The sequence below is a fragment of the Paroedura picta genome, chromosome 1 (genome assembly GCF_049243985.1).
Source record: "Paroedura picta isolate Pp20150507F chromosome 1, Ppicta_v3.0, whole genome shotgun sequence".
NCBI classification, from domain to species: domain Eukaryota; kingdom Metazoa; phylum Chordata; class Lepidosauria; order Squamata; family Gekkonidae; genus Paroedura; species Paroedura picta.
In genome coordinates, this window is record NC_135369.1 from 40,704,206 (window position 1) to 40,728,040 (window position 23,835).

A 23,835-nucleotide genomic window follows, 5' to 3' on the forward strand; every position below is an offset into this window, starting at 1 on the left:
TCAACCATGTGACTTATGAATATAAATATGCACTTGTCAACATGTTTGGATATTCCAGACTCTGGTAACTGATGCAGCTGTACTCACAATATGAATGCTTTGCCTTTGTGTGATCATTGAGAAATCCACTTAAATGAAACCTTTCTTGTAGTAGGTTGGCCGTGAGATGGTGACATCCTACTGCAAATCACTGGAAATGTTTTCAATTAAATAGCTCTTTGTTTTGAAAACAGATAACAGGGCTCCAAACGATAATCCTTGGATACAGTATTTCAGAAACTCAAAGAGGTGGATTTAAGCTTCAGCTACTCATTTAAAGTTTCCACCTTCTGTCAAATTTGTGGCTGACATGGACGTATCTGGATCAAAGGCAGACTAAAAAAGGCTGTCAGAAGGTGTCATTCATTCATTCATTCATATATCAACCTCATATACCACAGGGCAGTTTGCAATGTGACTTGGTAGCTAAAAAGGCAAATGGGATTTTGGGCTGTATTAAGAGAAGTGTAGTGTCCAGATCACGCGAGATGGTATTACCGCTTCACTCTGGTAAAACTTCACTTGGAGTACCATGTTCAGTTTTCGCGACCACAACTGAAGAAAGATGTAGAAAAACTGGAGTGTGTCCAGAGGAGGGCTATGAAGATGGTGAGGGATCTGGAGAACAAGTTGTATGAGGGAGCTTGGTCTGTTTAGCCAGGAGAGAAGAGGTGATATGATAACCATCTTCAAATACTTGAAGGGCTGTCATATAGAAGATGGAGCAGAGTTGTTTTCTGTTGCCCCAGAGGGGCAGACAAGAACCAATGTGTTTAAATTAATTCCAAAGAATTTCCAGCTAAACATTGGCCTGGCGGAATAGGTCCATCTTGCAAGCCCTCTGGAACTGTTCAAAGTCCCACGGGGCTCTGATATCATTCAGGAGAGGGTTCCACCAGGCTGGGCCCAGGGCTGAAAAACAAACAAACAAACTGGCCCTGGTAGATGCCAGTCTAATCTCCTTGGGGCCAGGTGTCCTGAGCAAGTTTTGTTCTTAAGGATCTTAAGGATCTTTGGGGGACATACAGGGAGAGTCAGTGGCACAGGTATGGGGATTTCAGAGCATTTAGAAGGTTTGAGAGTATCAGCATAAAAAAACTATACCATTAAAAAATGCACATGCAATTTTATACTCTCCCGCCCCCATGGCAAGAACAATGGGGAGGGGGGAGAGAGAGAATGAGAAAGGGATCGCAACTGATGCTGCCACAGCCATTTAAATGGCCTTTCTATTTTACAGTTTCTAGGAACTTCCTGGCCTCTGGAAAGTTTTTTAAATTTTCTTTTAAATAGGTTACAGAGTTAGTAAAGAAAGGATTTATTTCTTTTCAGAATTCTTTTTCTGACAGTCTCAATTCTTATTTGGGTAGATTTCTGATGGGCTTGAGACTTATGCCAGCCACGGTGATTGGATCCCAAGGATTGTGTCTTCACAATACAGAATAAAAATACAGAACATGGATGCCATGCTAATAGGGAGAGGTTTGCTTCATAACACAGCCCCCCCTTTTTCCCCATTCATGCCCTCCCACCAGAAAACAAAAACAGGAATGTGTTTTAGATAGGGTTGCGGGCCACTCCCAATAGTACTGTGCACACTAAAGAGAACATGACAGTACATTTTATTTCCAGAGAGACATGGGCACATTGGTTTGTGTTCTCATAGCAATGCAGACTTTTAAAAAGCCTTTTAAAAACCTGGTGTTCTGGAAATGGAGAGGGGAGGGTGGATGCATGGGTGGGGTGGGGAAACCGCTAGCAAGACTGTCACGCATTTCTTCATCCAGGCAAGCTTGCACCCATTTTTGCCTCATTGTGCGCTGCGACCAGAAAGGGAAAGTGGATTCTCCCACTCTCCTTTATCGCAGGACAATGGGGACAAAAACCTGCATCAAGCCCTGGTTGCTGCCAAAATCATCTGGAAGCAGCATTAAAACCCACTGACAATAAGAGGCTGGACAGGGGCAAATGCCTCTTGAGGAAATGGTCCATGTTTGTCTCAACCCCAAGTTGAGGTTGACTAGAGCAAAGCCACTCAAAGGCTTCTGTCATATATGAAGGGGACAAAATATCATAAAGGCCTTATAAAAAGGAAGCTTAATCCTGCAACAACATATTTTATACTTCTTCTGTCATCCCTTAGTATAAGAAATGCATAGGTGTGATCTGGGTCAGGAAGCTCCATCCATTTGTCAAACAGAAAGAAGAGCTTTGGAGGTGACCCACAAATAGGATGTGTGACATCTTTCTGTTGAAAGTGAGGTCCCACACAATGCAACCCGTGCTGGGTATAAAAAGTTCAATAAAAAGTTAACCGAATGAGTATTATGTCACTGTCACTACTTGTGCCTGCTTTGCTCAAATCAATCACCAACCAACAATAGCAAGTGGACTTGTGCTTGGGGTGGGAGGTAGCTGCTGAAAACTCTCAAGGGCTCTCACCTGAGCTCAGTTCCATAGAATGGTAAGTAATACTCTTTCCACATTTCCAGAGGTAAGTTGAAGATGCTTTGTGAGTGGCCTGCACCACTGGGAAAACTTTTAAGGGATCCCATCATGAACTAATGGCATCTTTAGCTGAGATTCCTCAGTAACTTTGTTCAGGAGAGAAACTATTTTCCTTTCCCTAGAGGAAAACTATATCCTCAGGAGGGAAACTATATCCCAAGACCATCTGAGGACTTATTCAGCTGAATGTCCCCCCCCCCCCCGACCCCTGAGTCCTCTAGTTTAGTCCCCTCTAGGAGGCATTTGGGCTTATTGCAGCTCCAATGTTCTGGTTTAATTTAATTTGGGGGGGAAGAAAATGTGGCCCATTCCACACAATGGGCAATGTTGCTAAATCTGAGCACTATTGAAAAGTGCTGCAATCAATAGCAGCAGGTCTCAATAACGCACACAGCCATTTTTCTCGGGGGAAAGGCTCTCCCACTAGCGCTGTTCTCATAATGCACAAGTTTCCGGTCTCGCCTAAATCGCAACAAAGGAAGCAATATTTTTCCGCACTTCCTCCCGCCCCTGGCCGTCAGTTTAACAGAACAGCTGTTGTGTTCATGCTTCCCTTTAAAAACTGTTTTTTTAAAAACCAGAAAACACCTGTAGCAACGCATATTTGTTCATTCGATGTATCAGAAAGACCTTTTTCACTGGCATAGGAGCTGGCACTTAATCATTTACACGCTCTTAAAGTTTAAAAAAATCCCCCCCCGGGGGGGGAATTTCTGGCTGAAATTACGGGCAGTGTCAAACAGGGGGCTGTATTGTGCTTGGAAACTTTACAGACAATTGGTTGTGGAGGGATTTCAGCCAAAGAAGCATCACTTATTTGTTGCTTTTGCCGGTTTAAGGGGGGGGGAAATGGTGATCATGATGCCGGAAGCTTGGGTGCAAGAGCTTAGGGAGGGACATGCTTGCTACCACTATATTGAGAATGCACGTCTTTTTCGGATGTGTTGCAGGTTGTTCTCAAGAGTCTAGCAGTACAACAAAGCAATTTTTGCGGGAGTGTTGCAGATTGTGTACGAAGTTGTGTGTAATGTTAAAAAATAGCGTTACACAATGGTAAGACTTCAGCAACATTAACGCTGTGCAGAATGGCCCTGTGTATTGCCTGTCTTTCTACTTGGCAAAGATCTGATTGAAACCTTCAAACATGGGAAGCTCAACTGTCAAACATATTCACAGAGAAATTTGCAGCAGTCCGAAAAGGAGCTCAGGGAGCAGAAGAAAAAAGTCTTCTTCCTGCACCTCCTACTGAGTAAGCAGCTGGTAGACTGTGGACAGAATGGATGAAGAGAAGAGCTGGGTTTTTTTATACCAGCTTTTTGCTACCTGAAGGAGAGCCAAAGCAACTTACAAACTCCTTGCCCTTTCTCTTCCCATAACAGGCACCCTGTGAGGGAGCTGGGGCTGAAAGAGCAATGAGAGAATTGTGACTGGACCCAGCTGGCTGCATGTAGAGGAGTGGGAAATCAAATCTGGCTCTCTAGATTAGAGGCCACTGTTCTTAACTGCTGTACCTAGCTGGCCTTCAGTTAATGCCCAGACCTTTGTGCTATTTAGAGGAGCTAAAACCTTTTGCAGGTTTGCAGAAATCTCTCCTTTAGAGTCCTTAGAATATGAAGCTGGATATTAAAGCTGTGTTTTCCTTGGGTTGCTGCAGCATCTCATCGTCAATCTGTTCCTCAGTCCCAAGGAAACAACAGATCACTGTCATGATCCATTGGTTGGGTTTATTGTTTTGGCCAAGAGCACTGCAGAAATATCGGTAAGACCCAAGATTTAGATATTATCTCATGAAACACAAATGATTTTGGGTGGTCAGAGGAATAGCTACCACACATTTTTAGCTTTAGGGTGAGAGACCGTCCAGTAGTTGTGGCCTCTCGCATTTATCATTTCAAGGACATCCCCCCTGAACCTTTCTAGTTGAGGAAATAAGGCTTGCTTGTCAACAGTTTTCTACTTCCCAGTTGGCCCATCTCCATCCCACCCCAAACTGCTATCATCACCCAAACACCAGATATGTGGCACAGAAGGCAGGAAAGGACAGTGAGCTCTGTACTTTAAGACAATCCAGCATTATTCTCTCTGTATTGTATGAGGGCTGAGGAGGAACTGCAGCGTGACTGACTTGCCAAAGTCAGGTAGTGAATTGGTATCTATACTTTCCATTGCATGAAAGGCAAGCTGAGTGAAATGACCTGCTGGTCTCCATCACTGGACACAAGCTCAGGGACTACTGAGAGGCTGCCTTCCCTCACTCCCCAGGTGAAGGCCAAGGTGGAGGCCAAGCATATTTCCAACCGCACACCTTTCCCCCCATTTTATCTGCACAGAAACATGATCAGTAGCGCAAAGTCTGAGTTCAGGGGCATCTTTAAGACCAGCAATATTTTATTCAAGGCATGCATGCACACTTCTTCAGGTACAGTGAACAGAATATATAGGACAGGGGTGTGTGTGTGTGTGGGGGGGTAGTTGCTAGGAAGGGCTAGTTATGTATTTATTAGTTCAGTTTCTAGGCTGTCCCTCTCCAAAATGGTCTCAGGGTAGCTTACAACAATCTCACAGATAGTAAAGGTCTCAACCAAATGCCCTTTGGAAGTTCTGTGAAGGCCTGGATCTCTACTGGTAGCTTATTCCAAGCATGCTTCTCTGGATCTGGGAACCACCAGCAAGTTGGAACTTGCTGAGCAAAGTGCTCTTTAGGGAGGTATATGGAGAGGTGGTCCCTCAGGTACACAGGTCCCAGATAGTGTAAGACTTTAAAGATTAAAACCAGCACCTTTAACCTGATCCAGAACTCAACTGGCAACCAGTGGAGCTGCTGGACAACAGGTAGAATGTGGGCTCTCCATGGAGCCCTTGTGAGCAGCCTGGCAGCCACATTCTGTACCAGTTGTAATTTCCAGGTCAGGGATAAGGGAAGGCCCATGTAGAGCAAGTTACAGTGATCTAGCCTGAAGGCGACTGTCACAGGGATCACTGTGGCTAGGTGTTCTAGAGTAGTGGTCCCCAACCTTTTTACCACCAGGGACCGGTCAACACTTGACAATTTTACTGAGGCCCGGGGGGGAGGGGTAGTGTTCTGCCGAGGGACGTCACTGCCACCTGAGCCCCTGCTCCACTCGCTTTCCTGCCAGCGCCCCTGACTTTCTGCCATCCGCTGGGGGGCACTGCCAGCAGCAGCTGTGCAGTGCCACACCGAGGGGGAGCCCCAGCCATGGTGGCCGATGGAGAGCAACAAAGGTGAGACGGCATCAGAGTGGCAGGGCAGCCCCCAAGGCAGCAGCCAGGGAGGAGGACGAGGAGGAGCCGCGGCCCGGTACCGACTGATCCACGGACCAGTCCCAGTCCCCAGACCGGGGGTTGGGGACCACTGTTCTAGAGCCAGGTAGGATGCTAATAGCTTTGCCTTGCATAGACATAAAATGCCTGGCAAACTACTCTAGTCACCCATAGTCAGAGAGGCATCAAAGTTTACCCCCAGATTCCTGACAGTATGTGCAGCCTGCAGCTGCACCCTGTCAAACAGGGGAGACATGCTTCCTTCTCTGGTCTTTTTCTCCCCACCCACAGGACCTCCATGTTCAAGGGGTTAAGCTTCAGGAAGCTTTGCCGGAGCCACTCTGCCATGGCTTCCAGACACCTGGCCAAGGATTTTGGGTGGAGGCTGGATTAAACTTTAAAAAATTCTCACCCTCTCTCTACTTATATGCAGTGGTTGAGGTAATTCTGTTTCATTGTATTCGAAGAAACAAAAGCATTGTTGGTCTTAAAGGTGCCACTGGCCTCAAACTTCAAACTGCTGCTTCAGACCAACACTGCCACCCACTGAAACCTGATCAGTGAAAGTGATCTGTTCAGGATCCCATGTGGCCAAAAGACTTTCACTTTCCCCTCACATTTCCATTTCTTGAGAGGCTCCCTTCAAGTGCTGTGGTGCAGCTTGGCAGGAGAAGAGGGGGAAGCCCCTTTAAAGGTACAGTGAGGGTGAATGGCAGCAAGCTGCCACCTGCCATTTTAACAGTGGGACTTCGCTCTGCTCTCTGTCCAGGGTGTCCACACAGCCACGCCACAGAGCCTTCTTTGAAAGAGAGGAAAAGGGGTTATTGGCTTAAGGAGAAGTTGTACACAAATGAGCATGGTATCCTGTGGGCCCCTATAGGGTGGGGGCTTCTTGCTTTCCATACATGAAATCCACATGTAGAAGAGCTTTGGGAATGGTGCAAGCAAAAGATAAAGAACAAATAAATAGAAGAAACAGAAGAATATAATATCAGTTAATTAAAACATCTGGTTTAAACTTCATGGTGAAGGCCATATGCTCCACTGCAGTCAAATATCTGGTGACCACCACCCACTCAAAATGAAAAAACAGATCTCCCCCATGAATGTCTCTGTCTCTGTCTCTGTCTCTGTCTCTGTCTCTGTCTCTGTCTCTGTCTCTGTCTCTGTCTCTGTCTCTGTCTCTGTCTCTGTCATGGTTCCATTTCAGGGGGTGTGTGCTGTCTTTTAAACTTGAGCTTTGCCATTGAAAATAGTCATCTGGCATCATATAACATGGCATGAAATATGGCACTTAACCCTTGGCTTGGCTGTTGGCCATTTGCACTCATCTCTTTTTGATATTTATAGCGCTTATTTCAAAGATTGATGGTAGCTGAGAGTAGGCGCTGAAGCCACTGATCAGAAGGGTCCGATGATGTCTTTTGACAGTTGACACAGTGACAAGAACGCATTGCCTGTGTTTAAACTACCTTGCTGAAATAAATCACCCTCAAAGCCCGATTTCACACCTGGCCCCTTTCTCCCCTCCAGTGCTGCTTTCTAAACAACATTTACCTTCCTCCGCTGAATAGTGTGTGACTTCCTTTGAGCGTTAGCAGTTCATCCTCTGCAGAGTCTTTTCCCAGGCAGGCTACATAAGCCGTAAGTCTCAGGGAATTAAAGACTTAATGGACTGGTTGTCCTCAGCTTTGCTAGTCACTGAATACAAAAGAGGATCTCTTTCTTAAAAAAAAACACACACACACACATCCCCTTAAACGGCTTTAAGAGCAATAAAACCAATCTAGAGGAAAGAGTAAAAAAAACCCACTATGGGAAGTTATTCCATCCAGACATTTTCTTGGCATGCTTCTTTTTAGCTGCCTGGCAAAAGGAAAGGTGTTAGGCATCTGAGAACTAAAGGAAATTTCTACATTTAGAACATAAAGCTGAACTGGGATTGTAAATTTAACTGCTTATGGGGAAAAAATCCTCTTTTGTAGAAAACTAGCATGTCAAAGAAAATGCTTTTCATTCAGTAATGGTAATTTTCTGTGGAGAGTTTCCACACACACACACACACGCACACACACACACAAGGAGCCCTTGAATCTCACAACTGTCAACGTCCAGCCTGAAGAGATGGGATCCAGGACAAAGCTTTGCCTTGCTGATGATACAAATTGACCCTCCTGTGGCAGATTCAAGAGGGCTTTTCTACATAGGTAATAGGGTGCAAGATAATGCACAAGCGGGGGTAGGGGTGGGATTGGGGGTTTAGCCCCACCAAAGATTAAACAAAAGAAATAATACAAAAAGCAACTCATTGAATCAATGAAAACCTAGTAACAATGGTATGAGACAGAAAAATAATAGAAAAAGAGTTTAAAAATTCAAGAGTGAGGAAGAACTTCGTGAAGGTTCTAGAATGTATTGTAACCCCCATTTTAAAAATCCTGTGCACGGGCCAGATAGAGTTGCACTGTACACAATGGTACACAAACTTACTTGTGTTGGGACTGTGGTCTACTACTTTGTTAGTGGGATCCTGATGTAAGTGGGATCCTTTTAAGAAGTTTCTGTATCCCTTAATAGGTCATGTAATGCTTCAGCTCTGTCTGGTGGTTCCAGGTTTCTAAAAACCTAATGCATTAGTTAATGAATGTTTCGTTTTGTTGGTTTTACTGATTCACACTGTGTAATCCACCTGGGTGAGAAAGTTGGACTATAAATAACATAAATGATAGAATAATAGAACAAATTATTTGGGAAGGACCTTTTTCTGTGTCCTAAAGTCCTTGGCATGAGCTAGTGGTGAATCAATAGTCTGATCTGCTAATCTAGTGAGTCATTTATAAACAGAAGACGCCAAAGGTTGTCTTGAGTTGCCCTCAGGCCTTCTTCTCATATTTTTCTAAAGTCTCTTCAGCTTGTCAACATTTGGCTTGAATTGTGGCATGATTTGAAGGAGGAACCCAAATGTCCAGTGAGTTATTGTCTGGAAGGAAGTGTCTGTGTGGAACGCTCAGGAGACTACAAAAGTCACCCAAAGTTCCTTTGGGTTTCACACACCAGACTCTTGTCTGATTTATTTATACAGTTTGCAGCAGCAAATGTTACAGCATCTTTATTAACCAGACTTGGATGAAACTTCGTGGAGGTTCGAGACGGAAGGTGTGTGCAAAACACAGAAATAGCTGCCAATAGTATGTTCTCTTGGCGTAAGAAGGCTGTCAGATTATTCTGACACAGTAGCCATTTCCCTACCGCGCTGAATCTTTTCTTCAAACAAATGCCAACAAGCACATTGAAGTTCTTTTCCGCCTCTCCCCTGCCTCACAAATCCGCTAGACAATGCGCTTCTATCTCTTTGGTCGCCTGGCATTTTTGCAGAGCTGCAGGATAAATCCCCATCTGGTTCTTGTTGATTTGTACCCCGTCCTATTTATTGGAAATGGCTTGGCATTTAGATGCTTCCATTGGTGCTAATATGCGCCACGTCAGGCTGCATCGGATGATCTTACATCAGATAACGCCATGCAACTTGACGTGACCTGACATAGCACAATGCATGTGTCTCCTTAGATCAGAAACGTACAGTCGCTTCATAAAGGGTAATTAGGCACACAATACAAGCACTTCTCTGCTGTTTCTCTTCAGAAAGCAGGTAGCATGCACTAAGTGGCACATGGTTCATTTGGACTTTTCCCTTCTTCTTTACTAGACCACTGCTGCCTTGATCTTGGAGACTTATGTAACTGGAACAACTTTTCCACGTCAACCAATATTCTGTTCCCAATTATTCCACCTTGTAAGCACAGCTGCCACCACAATTCTTTATCTTTAGAAGTGGAATGTAAATATGAAAGCCTGACATTCTGGGGGAGGGAGAACTGAGAACTTGGATGTCCGAATACTGGCAATGCTTCAGGATCATCTTAAACCAAGGATTCCAACAGCAATAACAGGGTCCAGTAGCACCTTAGGGACCAGCCAAATTCATGGGGTATAGGCTTTTTGAAGGGAGCCCTGAAAATTGTGTTGATCTCTAAGGTACAAACTTGAATTTAACTGTCTAGCTGCAGATCAACATGGCCACCCATTTATAGATGGTTTGAGTTCCTAAAACCACCTTACTGTTACTTGAATGATGTTACCTGTACTATTTTGTTGTTTCCTGTAAACCTGAGCCTTCGGGGAGGGTGGTATAGAAATACAATAAATAAATAAATACATACATACATACATACATACATACATACATACATACATACATACATACATACATACATACATACATACATAAAAGTTATAAGCAGAATGTCTAGGCAATTCAATGGAAGTATTAGACACAATGGGCTCTTTCTGTCCAGTGTGGTGGCCCAGTAATTGTGTCAAAAGGCTTGGATAAAAATTTCATGAAGAAATCGGTGGGGAAATTAAACATTAAGTTCCCCCTGTGTTCCAAATATATGTTGTTAAGTATCTTTCATCCAAATTTGGCTAGGAATGCCAGATAATTTTTCTTTCATGCAATTACAGCAGCCAGACTCTCAGTGGCACAAAAAAGGAAACAACAAGATCTGCCTGGTGTGAATACATGGTTAGATAAGATCAGGAGTTTGCAACTATGGCAAAACTGACTAATTTAGTGAGCAGAAGATCACCAGAAGAATCCTATGGACACTGGCATTGTTTTTTTGGAATTTCAAAGTAAATAACATACTTTTCCTGTTTGTTGCATCAATATGGCCATTGATATTCATAGAATCATAGAATCATAGAATAATAGAGTTAGAAGGGACCTCATGGGTCATCTAGTCCAACCCCCTGCACTATGCATTCACAGAATCAGCCTTTCTGTCAGATGGCTATCTAGCCTCTGTTCAAAAATTTTCAAAGATGGAGAACCCACCACCTCCCAAGGAAGCCTGTTCCACTGAGAAACTGCTCTGTCAGGAACTTCTTCCAAATGTTGAGACGGAATTTCTGTTGAATAAATTTCATCCCATTCGCTCTGGTCCGTATTATTGTTCTTGTAAGAAATATTAAGGGAGAGACTCACTGGTGTGAGAGAAACATATATTTAAAAACACCATCCTAAAGTTAGATGCAATTCTGAAGTCTGTAATTGTAAAGTCTGCAATTTAATAAAGATAAGTGTAAATTCTGCATCTGGGTCAGAAAAATGAAACGGATGCTTACTGGATGGGGGATATGCTTCTAGGTAACACTGTGTGTGAACGAGACCTTGGGGTACTTGTGGATTGTAAACGAAACATGAGCAGGCAGTGTGATGCAGCGGTAAAAAAGGCGTAATGCCATTTTGGGCTGTATCAACAGGGGCATCATATCAAAATCACAAAATGTCATAGTCCCATTGTTCAGAGGCAGTTTACCTCTCCATGGCAGATTATCATTCCATTTGGTTGGAGGGCTGCCTGGGAGCCTGAGGAAGGCCACTTTGGAGAACAGGACCTTGAATGAGAGACCTTTGGCTGAATGATACCGTGGGGATCTTCCTGTGAAAGCCAAAGGGCAGGGAATAATTCTATCCACAGGTAAAAACAGAATTCAGGGATCTCCCTCCCTCCCTACCCCCACCCCCCACTAATTTTAAAAGTATACTCTTTGGTACTGAGGGGTGCAGAGAGCATTCCTGGAAGCTTAGAAAAAAGGTTGAGGTAGGATCTTAAAAGGAGCTGGAAGCTGATGGGGAGATGGATCAGTTAACATGAAATGCTTCTTGAATATCATACCAGGTGCTCTACCTCTCTCTTGGGACATTAACATATTACCCACGTTATAAAATCATGTTTGTTTCTCCTGTTTTTTACACATAATCAGCTTCCCTTGGACATGTCAGCAGGGAGATGGGGGGCAATAAATTCCATCATGAAAACCACACTCCGACCCCCCTCAGACCTGATGGAGCGAGCTTTGACACTGAAATGCTCTTCCCCCAAAAATCTTGTTGAACCCGGTTAAGTCCTCCTGCAATACTGGAATGGAGCAATACAACTTCTTGCCGTGACATGGGTGCGTAAAACCTAAAACCTGCGTACAAACGTTTAAACCCCAAAATAGGAAAAGTTCCAATAATCCAAAATAAATCAGGAGAGAAACTACAGGTGGAAGGACACAAAGTTTATTGCATAGAGTTGCCTTTTGATCATGTATAAGGCTGAATTAGAATTAGAACGGTTTGTTTTAATGAAGAGCAGAACCATTGAACCCCATGGGTGACGTCTGCCAGGGGAAATGTGGCACGGAGACACAGGGAGATTTCTCGAGACATCCTCTGGATCCTTTTCGTGTGCCTGCCTCTCCAAAAGACCAGCTGGATGCATTCCTGCAATGCAAAAACAAGGCGGTAAGCAGGGATCGTGGACTCCCCTCCGCCGGCATCCTCCAGGGGCTTCCACAGCCTTCGGTTAGCCAACATCCACCGGGGTCCGTCAGCCGGCCTCCACGGACTTCCACCTGCGAATGGCCACTGGTTCGCATTCACCCACACATTCACGCCAGTGCGCCGCGCTGAGGGCGGGAAGCCACACAGCAACGGACACACCCCCATTCACTCACACATTCACACACACATTCATGCCAGTGCGCCGCGCTGAGGGCGGGTAGCCACACAGCAACGGACACACCCCCATTCACGCACACATTCACTCACACATTCACACCAGTGCCCCATGCTGACGGCGGAAAGCCCCTCAGTTATGGGACACCCCATTCACACACACATTCACACACAAACACTCCCCAGCTGCATTCGCCAATTTCCGCCCCCTTCCAACCAGCCGAGTTCTGCCAGCTTCCGTCAGCTAACGTCATCAGGCGCTTCGGACCGTGGCACTCCGCCAGCATCGAGTTGCCAGTTACCACTGCTTACACTACAAGTTGCCCCACATAGTGGGACAACTTGCCTTTGGTCGCCTCTGCCCTCCGCAGGATCAGCCTCCTCCTGTCAGCATCCCCTCTGCGGGCCGCCTGGATCTGGGTCCCTGCCTGTGTCTGGGGGAGAAACAGAGCGAGACTCAGGACTTGAAGGCCTGCCTGAGGACTCTGGGGCTGTTGGACTGTGGCCAGCGGGACGGGCCTCCCAGGCTCCCTTCCCTGCTCCTTGGGAGGGAGAGCCCCACCAGCCATTCAGGGAGAGCAGCAAATTCTTCCGCCCGGTTCCCTCGGTTTCCATGGCGTCCCAGCCTTCTTCCGGGGCGCTCGGGGTGGATCTTTTGGGTCTCAAGTCCTCGACCTCCTACGTACAGGCCCCTTCCACCCCAGGCTGGCCTGCCTGCCCCTGAGCTGGCCATCCTCTGCAGCCGGTCCTGTCCCCATGGTCACGAGGCCTCCTTGGAGGAATGGCCCTGTGATGTCACACAAGGGCATGGTAATGAGCCCCTCCCCCTCCTGCCTCTGCCTCAGGATCTTCGGCTGTGTCCTTGTGTCAGGGAGGCCACGGGAGGTCAGAGTTCGCCTCACCTACCCAGCTCTTATGTCACCTGGTGCCCAAACTGAGTTCGTCCCACCCTGAATGGGAGAAGGAAAAATGCACCCTCCTCTCACCTTCCCATCAGACATATCCCGGTCAGCTCACAAGCAGCCTTGCAGAAATCTCCAGGGCTCACCTGGAGGCTGAGAAACCGATGACCTCTCAGCGCTAGGATTAGCCAACTGCGATGCAAAACACTGAGTTGAGGCTTCCAAACAAGCCATGAGAACTGGTCCTGCCAATTAAAAACAACAGCTGAAAACCATCCAGCTTGAATTGGTATTTGGATGGACCTCCTCAGCAGCCAATCGCTGCACTCAATTTATAACATGTAGAATATGTCAAATGCCTACCAAATCCAGAGGTAAAGAAGTCAAACATTCTGATATTATATGTACATGTAGAGGGGGCATAAATAACCCTCTTTCAAAAGCTACAAAAGAGAATTCCATTGAGAAAACGTATCATGCATGATTTTTTCAGTCCAAAGGAAAACCATGTGAATTCTATAAGTAGAGGTTTACTCAAAAGTAGCAAAAGAACCATCCTAAAGTTAGATGCAATTCTGAAGTCTGTAATTGTAAAGTCTGCAATTTAATAAAGATAAGTGTAAAGTTCTGCATCTGGGTCAGAAAAATGAAAAGTATGGCTACTGGATGGGGGATACGCTCCTAGGTAACACTGTGTGTGAACGAGACCTTGGGGTACTTGTGGATTGTAAACTGAACATGAGCAGGCAGTGTGATGCAGCGGTAAAAAAGGTGAATGCCATCTTGGGCTGTATCAACAGGGGCATCACATCAAAATTACAAAACATCATAGTCCCATTGTGTATGGCACTGGTCAGACCACACCTGGAGTACTGTGTGCAGTTCTGGAGGCCTCACTTCAAGAAGGACGTCGATAAAATTGAAAGGGTACAGAGGAGAGCGACGAAGATGATCTGGGGCCAAGGGACCAAGCCCTATGAAGATAGGTTGAGGGACTTGGGAATGTTCAGCCTGGAGAAAAGGAGGTTGAGAGGGGACATGATAGCCCTCTTTAAGTATTTGAAAGGTTGTCACTTGGAGGAGGGCAGGATGCTGTTCCCGTTGGCTGCAGAGGAGAGGACGCGCAGTTATGGGTTTAAACTACAAGTACAACGATATAAGCTAGATATCAGGAAAACTCTTTTGTGTTCTCCAGCGGCCGCCATGGCTGGGGCTCACCCTTGGCGTGGAACTGCACAGCTGCTGCTGGCAGCACCCCCCAGCAGAGGGTGGGAAGCCAGGGGCGCCAGCAAGAAAGCATGTGGATCAGAGACTAAGGCGGCAGCGACGTCCCTTGGAAAAAGACTACCCCCCCCCTACCAGGCCTCAGTAAAATTGTCAAGCGTTGACCGGTCACCGGTGATAAGGACGTTGGGAATCACTGATTTAGACTGTTCTGAAGAAATTTGACTGGGGGTTGGTGAGGCCCAGCAGTGGTCATTAGTGATGGTTCAATGGAACTCCCAAGTTCAGAGGCAGTTTACCTCTCCATGGCAGATTATCATTCCGTTGGGTTGGAGGGCTGCCTGGGAGCCTGAGGATGGCCACTTTGGAAAACAGGACCTTGAATGAGAGATCTTTGGCTGAATGATACCGTGGGGATCTTCTTGTGAAAGCCACAGGGCAGGGAATAATTCTATCCACAGGTAAAAACAGAATTCAGGGATCTCCCTCCCTCCCTACCCCCACCCCCCACTAATTTTAAAAGTATACTCTTTGGTACTGAGGGGTGCAGAGAGCATTCCTGGAAGCTTAGAAAAAAGAAGGTTGAGGTAGGATCTTAAAAGGAGCTGGAAGCTGATGGGGAGATGGATCAGTTAACATGAAATGCTTCTTGAATATCATACCAGGTGCTCTACCTCTCTCTTGGGACATTAACTTGTTACCCACGTTATAAAATCATGTTTGTTTCTCCTGTTTTTTACACATAATCAGCTTCCCTTGGACATGTCAGCAGGGAGATGGGGGGCAATAAATTCCATCATGAAAACCACACTCCGACCCCCCTCAGACCTGATGGAGCGAGCTTTGACACTGAAATGCTCTTCCCCCAAAAATCTTGTTGAACCCGGTTAAGTCCTCCTGCAATACTGGAATGGAGCAATACAACTTCTTGCCGTGACATGGGTGCGTAAAACCTAAAACCTGCGTACAAACGTTTAAACCCCAAAATAGGAAAAGTTCCAATAATCCAAAATAAATCAGGAGAGAAACTACAGGTGGAAGGACACAAAGTTTATTGCATAGAGTTGCCTTTTGATCATGTATAAGGCTGAATTAGAATTAGAACGGTTTGTTTTAATGAAGAGCAGAACCATTGAACCCCACGGGTGACGTCTGCCAGGGGAAATGTGGCACGGAGACACAGGGAGATTTCTCGAGACATCCTCTGGATCCTTTTCGTGTGCCTGCCTCTCCAAAAGACCAGCTGGATGCATTCCTGCAATGCAAAAACAAGGCGGTAAGCAGGGATCGTGGACTCCCCTCCGCCGGCATCCTCCAGGGGCTTCCACAGCCTTCGGTTAGCCAACATCCACCGGGGTCCGTCAGCCGGCCTCCACGGACTTCCACCTGCGAATGGCCACTGGTTCGCATTCACCCACACATTCACGCCAGTGCGCCGCGCTGAGGGCGGGAAGCCACACAGCAACGGACACACCCCCATTCACTCACACATTCACACACACATTCATGCCAGTGCGCCGCGCTGAGGGCGGGTAGCCACACAGCAACGGACACACCCCCATTCACGCACACATTCACTCACACATTCACACCAGTGCCCCATGCTGACGGCGGAAAGCCCCTCAGTTATGGGACACCCCATTCACACACACATTCACACACAAACACTCCCCAGCTGCATTCGCCAATTTCCGCCCCCTTCCAACCAGCCGAGTTCTGCCAGCTTCCGTCAGCTAACGTCATCAGGCGCTTCGGACCGTGGCACTCCGCCAGCATCGAGTTGCCAGTTACCACTGCTTACACTACAAGTTGCCCCACATAGTGGGACAACTTGCCTTTGGTCGCCTCTGCCCTCCGCAGGATCAGCCTCCTCCTGTCAGCATCCCCTCTGCGGGCCGCCTGGATCTGGGTCCCTGCCTGTGTCTGGGGGAGAAACAGAGCGAGACTCAGGACTTGAAGGCCTGCCTGAGGACTCTGGGGCTGTTGGACTGTGGCCAGCGGGACGGTCCTCCCAGGCTCCCTTCCCTGCTCCTTGGGAGGGAGAGCCCCACCAGCCATTCAGGGAGAGCAGCAAATTCTTCCGCCCGGTTCCCTCGGTTTCCATGGCGTCCCAGCCTTCTTCCGGGGCGCTCGGGGTGGATCTTTTGGGTCTCAAGTCCTCGACCTCCTACGTACAGGCCCCTTCCACCCCAGGCTGGCCTGCCTGCCCCTGAGCTGGCCATCCTCTGCAGCCGGTCCTGTCCCCATGGTCACGAGGCCTCCTTGGAGGAATGGCCCTGTGATGTCACACAAGGGCATGGTAATGAGCCCCTCCCCCTCCTGCCTCTGCCTCAGGATCTTCGGCTGTGTCCTTGTGTCAGGGAGGCCACGGGAGGTCAGAGTTCGCCTCACCTACCCAGCTCTTATGTCACCTGGTGCCCAAACTGAGTTCGTCCCACCCTGAATGGGAGAAGGAAAAATGCACCCTCCTCTCACCTTCCCATCAGACATATCCCGGTCAGCTCACAAGCAGCCTTGCAGAAATCTCCAGGGCTCACCTGGAGGCTGAGAAACCGATGACCTCTCAGCGCTAGGATTAGCCAACTGCGATGCAAAACACTGAGTTGAGGCTTCCAAACAAGCCATGAGAACTGGTCCTGCCAATTAAAAACAACAGCTGAAAACCATCCAGCTTGAATTGGTATTTGGATGGACCTCCTCAGCAGCCAATCGCTGCACTCAATTTATAACATGTAGAATATGTCAAATGCCTACCAAATCCAGAGGTAAAGAAGTCAAACATTCTGATATTATATGTACATGTAGAGGGGGCATAAATAACCCTCTTTCAAAAGCTACAAAAGAGAATTCCATTGAGAAAACGTATCATGCATGATTTTTTCAGTCCAAAGGAAAACCATGTGAATTCTATAAGTAGAGGTTTACTCAAAAGTAGCAAAAGAACCATCCTAAAGTTAGATGCAATTCTGAAGTCTGTAATTGTAAAGTCTGCAATTTAATAAAGATAAGTGTAAAGTTCTGCATCTGGGTCAGAAAAATGAAAAGTATGGCTACTGGATGGGGGATACGCTCCTAGGTAACACTGTGTGTGAACGAGACCTTGGGGTACTTGTGGATTGTAAACTGAACATGAGCAGGCAGTGTGATGCAGCGGTAAAAAAGGTGAATGCCATCTTGGGCTGTATCAACAGGGGCATCACATCAAAATTACAAAACATCATAGTCCCATTGTGTATGGCACTGGTCAGACCACACCTGGAGTACTGTGTGCAGTTCTGGAGGCCTCACTTCAAGAAGGACGTCGATAAAATTGAAAGGGTACAGAGGAGAGCGACGAAGATGATCTGGGGCCAAGGGACCAAGCCCTATGAAGATAGGTTGAGGGACTTGGGAATGTTCAGCCTGGAGAAAAGGAGGTTGAGAGGGGACATGATAGCCCTCTTTAAGTATTTGAAAGGTTGTCACTTGGAGGAGGGCAGGATGCTGTTCCCGTTGGCTGCAGAGGAGAGGACGCGCAGTTATGGGTTTAAACTACAAGTACAACGATATAAGCTAGATATCAGGAAAACTCTTTTGTGTTCTCCAGCGGCCGCCATGGCTGGGGCTCACCCTTGGCGTGGAACTGCACAGCTGCTGCTGGCAGCACCCCCCAGCAGACGGTGGGAAGCCAGGGGCGCCAGCAAGAAAGCATGTGGATCAGAGACTAAGGCGGCAGCGACGTCCCTTGGAAAAAGACTACCCCTCCCTACCAGGCCTCAGTAAAATTGTCAAGCGTTGACCGGTCACCGGTGATAAGGACGTTGGGAATCACTGATTTAGACTGTTCTGAAGAAATTTGACTGGGGGTTGGTGAGGCCCAGCAGTGGTCATTAGTGATGGTTCAATGGAACTCCCAAGTTCAGAGGCAGTTTACCTCTCCATGGCAGATTATCATTCCGTTGGGTTGGAGGGCTGCCTGGGAGCCTGAGGATGGCCACTTTGGAAAACAGGACCTAGAATGAGAGACCTTTGGCTGAATGATACCGTGGGGATCTTCTTGTGAAAGCCACAGGGCAGGGAATAATTCTATCCACAGGTAAAAACAGAATTCAGGGATCTCCCTCCCTCCCTACCCCCACCCCCCACTAATTTTAAAAGTATACTCTTTGGTACTGAGGGGTGCAGAGAGCATTCCTGGAAGCTTAGAAAAAAGGTTGAGGTAGGATCTTAAAAGGAGCTGGAAGCTGATGGGGAGATGGATCAGTTAACATGAAATGCTTCTTGAATATCATACCAGGTGCTCTACCTCTCTCTTGGGACATTAACATATTACCCACGTTATAAAATCATGTTTGTTTCTCCTGTTTTTTACACATAATCAGCTTCCCTTGGACATGTCAGCAGGGAGATGGGGGGCAATAAATTCCATCATCAAAACCACACTCCGACCCCCCTCAGACCTGATGGAGCGAGCTTTGACACTGAAATGCTCTTCCCCCCAAAATCTTGTTGAACCCGGTTAAGTCCTCCTGCAATACTGGAATGGAGCAATACAACTTCTTGCCGTGACATGGGTGCGTAAAACCTAAAACCTGCGTACAAACGTTTAAACCCCAAAATAGGAAAAGTTCCAATAATCCAAAATAAATCAGGAGAGAAACTACAGGTGGAAGGACACAAAGTTTATTGCATAGAGTTGCCTTTTGATCATGTATAAGGCTGAATTAGAATTAGAACGGTTTGTTTTAATGAAGAGCAGAACCATTGAACCCCATGGGTGACGTCTGCCAGGGGAAATGTGGCACGGAGACACAGGGAGATTTCTCGAGACATCCTCTGGATCCTTTTCGTGTGCCTGCCTCTCCAAAAGACCAGCTGGATGCATTCCTGCAATGCAAAAACAAGGCGGTAAGCAGGGATCGTGGACTCCCCTCCGCCGGCATCCTCCAGGGGCTTCCACAGCCTTCGGTTAGCCAACATCCACCGGGGTCCGTCAGCCGGCCTCCACGGACTTCCACCTGCGAATGGCCACTGGTTCGCATTCACCCACACATTCACGCCAGTGCGCCGCGCTGAGGGCGGGAAGCCACACAGCAACGGACACACCCCCATTCACTCACACATTCACACACACATTCATGCCAGTGCGCCGCGCTGAGGGCGGGTAGCCACACAGCAACGGACACACCCCCATTCACGCACACATTCACTCACACATTCACACCAGTGCCCCATGCTGACGGCGGAAAGCCCCTCAGTTATGGGACACCCCATTCACACACACATTCACACACAAACACTCCCCAGCTGCATTCGCCAATTTCCGCCCCCTTCCAACCAGCCGAGTTCTGCCAGCTTCCGTCAGCTAACGTCATCAGGCGCTTCGGACCGTGGCACTCCGCCAGCATCGAGTTGCCAGTTACCACTGCTTACACTACAAGTTGCCCCACATAGTGGGACAACTTGCCTTTGGTCGCCTCTGCCCTCCGCAGGATCAGCCTCCTCCTGTCAGCATCCCCTCTGCGGGCCGCCTGGATCTGGGTCCCTGCCTGTGTCTGGGGGAGAAACAGAGCGAGACTCAGGACTTGAAGGCCTGCCTGAGGACTCTGGGGCTGTTGGACTGTGGCCAGCGGGACGGTCCTCCCAGGCTCCCTTCCCTGCTCCTTGGGAGGGAGAGCCCCACCAGCCATTCAGGGAGAGCAGCAAACTCTTCCGCCCGGTTCCCTCGGTTTCCATGGCGTCCCAGCCTTCTTCGGGGGCGCTCGGGGTGGATCTTTTGGGTCTCGAGTCCTCGAACTCCTACTTACAGGCCTCTTCCACCCCAGGCTGGCCTGCCTGCCCCTGAGCTGGCCATCCTCTGCAGCCGGTCCTGTCCCCATGGTCACGAGGCCTCCTTGGAGGAGTGGCCCTGTGATGTCACACAAAGGCATGGTAATGAGCCCCTCCCCCTCCTGCCTCTGCCTCAGGATCTTCGGCTGTGTCCTTGTGTCAGGGAGGCCACGGGAGGTCAGAGTTTGCCTCACCTACCCAGCTCTTATGTCACCCGGTGCCCAAACTGAGTTCGTCCCACCCTGAATGGGAGAAAGAAAAATGCACCCTCCTCTCACCTTCCCATCAGACATTTCCCGGTCAGCTCACAAGCAACCTTGCAGAAATCTCCAGGGCTCACCTGGAGGCTGAGAAACCGATGACCTCTCAGCGCTAGGATTAGCCAACTGCAAAACACTGAGTTGAGGCTTCCAAACAAGCCACGAGAACTGGTCCTGCCAATTAAAAACAACAGCTGAAAACCAGCCAGCTTGAATTGGTATTTGGATGGACCTCCTCAGCAGCCAATCTATGCACTCAATTTATAACATGTAGAATATGTCAAATGCCTACCAGGTCCAGAGGCAAAGAAGTCAAACATTCTGATATTATATGTACATGTAGAGGGGGCATAAATAACCCTCTTTCAAAAGCTACAAAAGAGAATTCCATTGAGAAAACATATTATGCATGATTTTTTCAGTCCAAAGGAAAACCATGTGAATTCTATAAGTAGAGGATTACTCAAAAGTAACAAAAGAACCATCCTAAAGTTAGATGCAATTCTGAAGTCTGTAATTGTAAAGTCTGCAATTTAATAAAGATAAGTGTAAAGTTCTGCATCTGGATCAGAAAAATGAAAAGTATGCCTACTGGATGGGGGATACGCTCCTAGGTAACACTGTGTGTGAACGAGACCTTGGGGTACTTGTGGATTGTAAACTAAATATGAGCAGGCAGTGTGATGCAGCGCTAAAAAAGGCGAATGCCATTTTGGGCTGTATCAACAGGGGCATCATATCAAAATCACAAAATGTCATAGTCCCATTGTATACGGCACGGGTCAGACCACACCTGGAGTATGTGTGCAGTTCTGGAGGCCTCACTTCAAGAAGGACGTAGATAAAATTGAAAGGGTACAGAGGAGAGCGACGAAGATCATCTGGGACCAAGCCCTATGAATATAGGATGAGGGACTTGGGAATGTTCAGCCTGGAGAAAAGGAGGTTGAGAGGGGACATGATAGCCCTCTTTATTTATTTATTTATTTATTCATTTATTTATTTATTTATATGCTGCCCTCCGCGGGGGCTAAGATTAAAAGGTTGTCACTTGGAGGAGGGCAGGATGCTGTTCCCGTTGGCTGCAGAGGGGAGGACGCGCAGTAATGGGTTTAAACTACAACGATATAGGCTAGATATCAGGAAAACTCTTTTCACAGTCAGAGTAGTTCCACAGTGGAATACGCTGCCTAAGGAGGTGGTGAGCTCCCCCTCACTGGCAGTCTTCAAGCCAAGGTTGGATACACACTTTTCTTGGATGCTTTGGATGCTTAGGGCTGATCCTGTGTTGAGCAGGGGGTTGGACTAGATGGCCTGTATGGCCCCTTCCAACTCTATGATTCTATGATTCTATGATTCTAATTACTTCCAGGGAGACTGGTCGACTCCACGAAGACGGTCTGGGAATTGAATTCCGGTTTCCCCAAATTGGCAGGAAGAAGAAGAAGAAGAAGAAGAAGAAGAAGAAGAAGAAGAAGAAGAAGAAGAAGAAGAAGAAGAAGAAGAAGAAGAAGAAGAAGAAGAAGAGTTGGTTCTTATATGCCGCTTTTCCCTACCCGAAGGAGGCTCAAAGCGGCTTACAGTCGCCTTCCCATTCCTCTCCCCACAACAGACACCCTGTGGGGTGGGTGAGGCTGAGAGAGCCCTGATATCACTGCTCGGTCTGAACAGTTTTATCAGTGCCGTGGCGAGCCCAAGGTCACCCAGCTGGCTGCATGTGGGGGAGTGCAGAATCGAACCCGGCATGCCAGATTAGAAGTCCGCACTCCTAACCACTACACCAAACTGGCTCCCACTGTAAGATTGCAGTGGGAATCCCCGCAGAATTTGCCTTTAATCTATATTTTGTTCTTCTGCTCAGTTTGACTTTCAGGGTTCTTGCCACCCATTTCAAACCAAGATAGGCAGCAAACAGAGCGGACACTGCCTGGGAGTGCAAAAGAGACAAAGCACAAGCTCCTGGCTGTTATTTTATGGCAGGAGGGTTTGTGTGCGAGGGGATTGGCAAAGGAAGGCGTCCACCACATGCTGGAGAGCAAGTGGACAGGAACCAAGATGTCCCTCCCAGTACTTTAGACCAGTGGTCCCCATCCCCCGGTCTGGAGACCGGGACTCGTCCGTGGATCAGTCAGTACCGGGCTGCAGCTCCTCCTCGTCCTCCTCCCCAGCTGCTGCCACAGGGCAGGGAATTATTCTATCTACAGGTAAAAACAGAATTCTGTAACTTTAAGAAAAACCAACTGAGCCTAAACCACCAGGACTGATTATGCACTTGCTTTGTTTTTTCCACTGTGGATCCTTCTGAATCCAGATTGATTTCAACTCTGTCTCCCCCCCCCCCAATTAAAACAGAAAAGTGTTCTGCATGAGGTTAGGGAGGCTCAGAAGGGGAGGGGGGAGCCAAGCCCCTTTCTTTCTTTCTTTCTTTCTTTCTTTCTTTCTTTCTTTCTTTCTTTCTTTCTTTCTTTCTTTCTTTCAAAGGAGGGTGAAAAAAACCACGAGGCAAATCTCTACCCACAGAAGTTACTGTGTTCAGTAAGCAGAAGTTACTGCTTCTGTAGCTTCTGGGGAGAGAAAATTATTGCTTCCCCTTTAAGAAAAGTTTACAGCCTGGTGCTACTCTACCACGTGAGTCAGCCCTGACCAATCAGGGCTTCTCTATCATGGCAAACATGCTTTCTCAATTTGATTCTGAAAATATTGAGGATTATTTCCACTCCTAAATATCACGGGGAAAAGATAGGGTCACTCTGGATCAATCATGTTTGTTGCAGATGGAAAGTTTAAATCAGACAAAATCAAAATGGAAATTGCATTCTGTGTAGATGGCAGGGACTGAATTGACCTGGGATTGGAATAAAAGCTCCATGCAGCTTACACCCAGGCTAGAATTGGAAGATTCAGACTGGAGAAAACTGGAGAAAACTGAAATTCCTTTTAATTGTTGTGGCTCTTGATTAAGGGTCTAAATACTATATCCATTTTAAGAGGTATTTTCCCCTTGTTTATGCTGTAAAAACACCTGTGGGAATTAGTCTACTTGCTTTCTGGAATGTAGCTCTTTTTTATCTGGTAAAGTGGCCATGGTTCTCAGACTGTTTGGCTTTGGAAATCATTGTATAACAAAATTGTAGGCTGCTTTTGGTGAAAACCAAAATGTTTGCTACATGGTGTGAATTGTTTAGCCACACCTTAGCCCTGCCTATTGTCTGATATATTTACTTGCCATTTTACATGCCTTATG

The 23,835-nt window shown here is 47.2% G+C and overlaps 3 long non-coding RNA genes across 4 annotated transcripts; all 3 read right to left on the minus strand.

Moving 5' to 3' along the window:
- Positions 1–11,958: 11,958 nt before the first annotated feature.
- Positions 11,959–13,191, minus strand: LOC143835835 (uncharacterized). The gene is made up of 3 exons (XR_013230364.1): positions 13,084–13,191; positions 12,744–12,831; positions 11,959–12,163 (listed from the first exon to the last, which is right to left on the minus strand). It is a non-coding gene; the product is annotated as an uncharacterized LOC143835835 (long non-coding RNA).
- A 2,367-nt stretch (positions 13,192–15,558) lies between these two features.
- LOC143835871 (uncharacterized) lies at positions 15,559–16,805 on the minus strand. Its single transcript, XR_013230379.1, has 3 exons — positions 16,699–16,805; positions 16,359–16,446; positions 15,559–15,778 (listed from the first exon to the last, which is right to left on the minus strand). It is a non-coding gene; the product is annotated as an uncharacterized LOC143835871 (long non-coding RNA).
- A 2,364-nt stretch (positions 16,806–19,169) lies between these two features.
- LOC143835901 (uncharacterized) lies at positions 19,170–20,505 on the minus strand. Of its 2 annotated transcripts, XR_013230414.1 has the most exons (3): positions 20,310–20,505; positions 19,970–20,057; positions 19,170–19,389 (listed from the first exon to the last, which is right to left on the minus strand). It is a non-coding gene; the product is annotated as an uncharacterized LOC143835901 (long non-coding RNA). The 2 variants fall into 2 exon arrangements; XR_013230405.1 differs by lacking the exon at positions 20,310–20,505 and having other exon boundaries at positions 19,970–20,302.
- Positions 20,506–23,835: the final 3,330 nt, after the last annotated feature.